The following is a 4569-nucleotide window of genomic DNA, read 5'->3' as shown; positions in this document are numbered from 1 at the left end:
ATCTCTGATGGTTAGTTCTAAATCTTATATATATTTAATTAACTTCCAAATAAATTCATATTAAAATATAAATTCAACTAAATTCCAAAATTTTCAAACTTTTAAACACTTTTTATCCATTTTTAAAGACTTAATGAACATTATTACTATTTTAAAAAAGGTATTTCTTAGTTTATGAAATAAAATTGTATAAATGATTCCAAATTATTTATATTTGAATTTATATATTAATAAAATATATTTTTATTAAACTATTAGTGCTCAATGCGTAGCAGGGATAAAACACTAGTTACCATAATATATTTTTTGTAATTAATATATTAATAAGTAAAAATTATCCAAAGAGAAATTTTAAGGTCTCACCTTATGTAAGTCACGTTAAGATATAATTAGCCATAAACTTAGCCAAACAGGCTCTTAGAGTCATCAAGACAAACACGTTTTATTCCGAGACACATGACTTGCACAAAAATTTATATAACTTAAAGTATCTTCAATGGTGCTTTTAAGAGCAGCTCCAATAGTGCTCTTAAATCACTCTTTAAAATATAATATATTATGTGGTTCTTGGTGAGTTAAGACATTGAAAAAGATGAGAACTCCAATACTACTCTTTATACTTACTCACTATTCATATTTTATTCATATAAATGAGATGGAAAAGTGAAAAGAAAGAAAGGTTGAATGTGAAGTGGGAGAAAAATTTATATAATATTCCTGAATAAGAAGTTAAGAGCTACTATATGCTCTTTAAAAGAGAGGAGTGATGATAGACTCTTAAATTTTCAAAGAGTTTCTAGGAGCCTATTGGTGCACTATTTTTTGATTTGCTCTTTAAATTTAAGGTAAAGAGCTTGTTTAAGACTTACATTGGAGATGCTCTAAATCTCTCTTTGAAAAATAATATAATATGTGGCTCCTAGTAAATTAATACATTGAATATCGTGACAACGCTAACCCTACTATTTATACTTGCTCTTTATTCATATTTTATTATTATTTGAGAGAAAAGTTGGAGAGAGAATTAGAGGGAAGTGAATAGAAGTAGAAGGAAATGATTATTTTATTTAATGAGAATAGCACCTAGATGCTCGCTTTTAAAGTTTTAAAGAGCTACTAAGAGCTCATTGGAATTCTAATTTTTCATATCCTCTTTAAATTTAGAGTTAAAAGCTTGTTTGAGAAGCCCATTGGAGATGCTCTTAGAGCATCTCCGAGGGGTTCTCTACACAAGCTCTTAACTTCAAATTTAAAGAGCCAAGGCAAAAATTAGAGCTCCAATGGGCTCCTAGAGGATCTTTAAAATTTTAAGAGGTCATTATCTCTCCTCTCTTATAAAGAGCATCTAGTAGCTCTTAACTTTTATTTATGAATATAATATTAGTTTTCTTCCAACTTTAACACTAACATTTCTCTCCTTTTACTTTTTTCTCTCATTTTTATGAATAAAATATGAATAAGGAGTAAGTATAAAGAGGAACATTGAAGTTGTCATCTTTTTCAATGTCTTAACTCACTAGGAGCCTATATAATATTATATTTTAAAGAGTGATTTAAGAGCCCAATTGGAGATTCTCATAGTAAATAAATTAATAATCATCCAATGTATATTTATCAAAATTATATGTTATATATTTTGACTTATCAAACCTCTATGAAGCCACTAGAAAAATGATAAAGATTTTTAATCTTTTTAGTCATAAAAAGTTTGTTTTAATGTTTATCATTTAACTCTCATCAAATATAAATGTTTATGATGATAATTTATCTTGATATTTCTATTAAATATTTAAATTCGTTGTAATATAAAAAGAAAGGATATTTATTGAATGTTTATAAATTTGAAACTAGAAAATAATTATTGATTTGTTAAAAAAACATGCATTCGTATGTCTTTCATAGGATTTGAAATTTGAAATTCGTATGGCCGTTACTCTGCAAGTATAAAGTTTCAGCATTCATTCAGGTTATCATGCTACAAATATGTTCTACTTATAGGTCCCACACAATATTATACGTTAAACACTTGAAACGTCTTAAATATTACTACCTAATACCTAAAATATCTTTAATATCATACCAATAACAGCTGTATTTCACTTATTATAATAATTAAAATGAAATAACAATATTCTTATTTATAGGCCCCACACAATATTATACGTTAAATAATAAAAATGTTCTATGTATAGGTCCCACACAATATTATACGTTAAATACTTGAAACGTCTTGAATAATACTACCTAATACCAAAAATATCTTTAATATCATACCAATATGATCAGCTGGATTTCACTTATTATAATAAATTAAATGAAATAACAATATTCTTGCTTATAGGTCCCACACAATATTATACGTTAAATAATTGAAACGTCTTAAATATTACTACCTAATACCAAAAACATCTTAAATTCAACAAATATGAAAAACAGTTGTAATTCACTCATAATTATAATAATTAAATGAAACAACAATATTCTTATTATAAATAGATACGCTACCTCCTCCATCTCCACACCAAAATCACTCTTTTTTTACATCACTACTATAGTCGTTTAAGTTTTGCTCCTTTTTACACACACATATGGAGAAGTCTGTGATCTGCAAAAAAATCTTCATCTTCATCGTGCTCGCAACATTGTGTAACTCTCTCTCCCCCTTCCCTCTTTCTCATTATTATAATTCGCTTTTAAAGAAAAATGTTGCACCGTTACTAATCTCTTTTGATTTTGTTTGAATATATACACAGGTATGGAGTTATCGAATCTTCCGCGAACAGAAGCGACATTTTGTGACAATGATTCTCAATGTTTATATTATGCGCCGATATGCAAAATTAGAGACGAAATATCTTACTGCGACACGAACTTGCACGTATGCTTGTGCAAAAAACCTCAGCCAGAAGTCAATATTAAAAATTAACGATCATCATTGATTAGTTATGCTAATAATTTTTAAATGGAATTGAAAAATTCGTTTCATCTTTTATGAGCACTGCTATCTTTAATTCAGTAACAATTATTTATGAAATTCGTCGGTTCACCGGTTAACCTTATATTATTATTTAATAAATATATGTTTAAAATTATAACTTAGTCAAAATTTATAAAACAATTATTACACACATAAATCATACTCAATCTCTTTCTTCTTAAAAGAAAATACAATTGTATTCTTGATATCTAGTACCACTAATATTTGTTCGAGGCCCACATAAAAAAATGTATACTAAAATCTCCAAAAGTGAATAATATACTAGGGATATATTTAATTGGACATTATAGATAATCAACTCATCATATGGCATTAACAACGGATCTGATACAAAAATATTAAATAAAAACATAGTACTACGTCAATAAAATTAACTAAATAACATGCAGATAAATAATATCAATAATTTTTTAGTATATATATATATATATAATATCCTGAAATAGTTGGGACAAATTAAATTTTTATGTATAATATAAAAGATCAGAATTACAATTTTCTTAAAACCAACATGTAAACGGTCATATTCATATTCGACCGTAAACGGACGAATTAATTTTGTTGGCGGGATTCGAAAGTGCGGTTGAATTTATAATTTCGATCAAGATTCAAAATTTTGCGGCAAAGTGAAAAGTTCAAATATTTTTGGCTGAAGCTTTGAAATTGGGATGAAATTTTTAGGCAGGCTCGTTTTTAATCGGCATTGGGCTGCTGACATTCTATATTGTAGACCAGTTTTTTAATATCGACTAGGTTATATTCAACCATATCTACACCGTTCGAAAATAAGCGCTTTTCTTGTAATAAATTATTATTAAAAATATTATTTAAAATATATAGTAATTACGGATTTGACTATATTATTAAAAATAATATAAGCCTTTTAATGAATTTAAATTCGAGTTTTATTTGAAGTTACAATAGCTCAAAATTCTAAAATAACAACTCAAAGACTCCTCTTCTTTTCTGAGTTGTCGTTGAAGGCTTTCCTCGATTTTTATAGGTGGAAAATTCCAAATTAGTTATTTTCTTTATTCAATTCTTGTTCTTTCAATAATACTCCTTTCCAAGAAATGATTTCTATATTTTAAATTGTGTTGTTTGAGAAAAAAAAATTTCTAAAATTTGTTCCCAATTTATTTGAGTTTTATTCAATGTCTCCTCCTCAGCTGAGCTTATTGTGTTTTTTGATCTGATTCAGTTAACTAATGTTGAGGATGCTATATTTGAATTTTCAAGAATTTGATGTAATAAAAATTTATAAAATTGCCATCAGAGTTAGATACCTCAAAATGAATGCATACAAATACATATATTTTTTTAAACTAAATTGTTTTTTAGATGTCATATGCGATTTTTAATTATTGAATTAAATTCTCTTAAAAAAAGCTCAAATAATGTCTTTAAAAAAAGTAGCTCGAGTACTATAATTATGGTTAGCTTATATTTCTTTAACATTAAAATTTTTACAATAATATTTAATAATAATAAATTATTATATCATATTATCTAATTTATTACTAACAGACACCAAATGGTTAAGATTCAAATATAGTAATTTTTTAATATCA

General features: G+C 26.3%; 1 long non-coding RNA gene across 1 annotated transcript; it reads left to right on the top strand.

The window, feature by feature from the left end:
• Positions 1 to 2530: 2530 nt before the first annotated feature.
• LOC135149253 (uncharacterized) lies at positions 2531 to 2985 on the top strand. The gene is made up of 2 exons (XR_010287576.1): positions 2531 to 2646; positions 2754 to 2985. It is a non-coding gene; the product is annotated as an uncharacterized LOC135149253 (long non-coding RNA).
• The last annotated feature ends 1584 nt before the right edge of the window (positions 2986 to 4569 follow it).

The sequence above is a fragment of the Daucus carota genome, chromosome 9 (assembly GCF_001625215.2).
Source record: "Daucus carota subsp. sativus chromosome 9, DH1 v3.0, whole genome shotgun sequence".
Taxonomy (NCBI): Eukaryota; Viridiplantae; Streptophyta; class Magnoliopsida; order Apiales; family Apiaceae; genus Daucus; species Daucus carota.
Note: the sequence above shows the minus strand (reverse complement) of the source record. Positions and strands in the feature narration are given on the sequence as shown.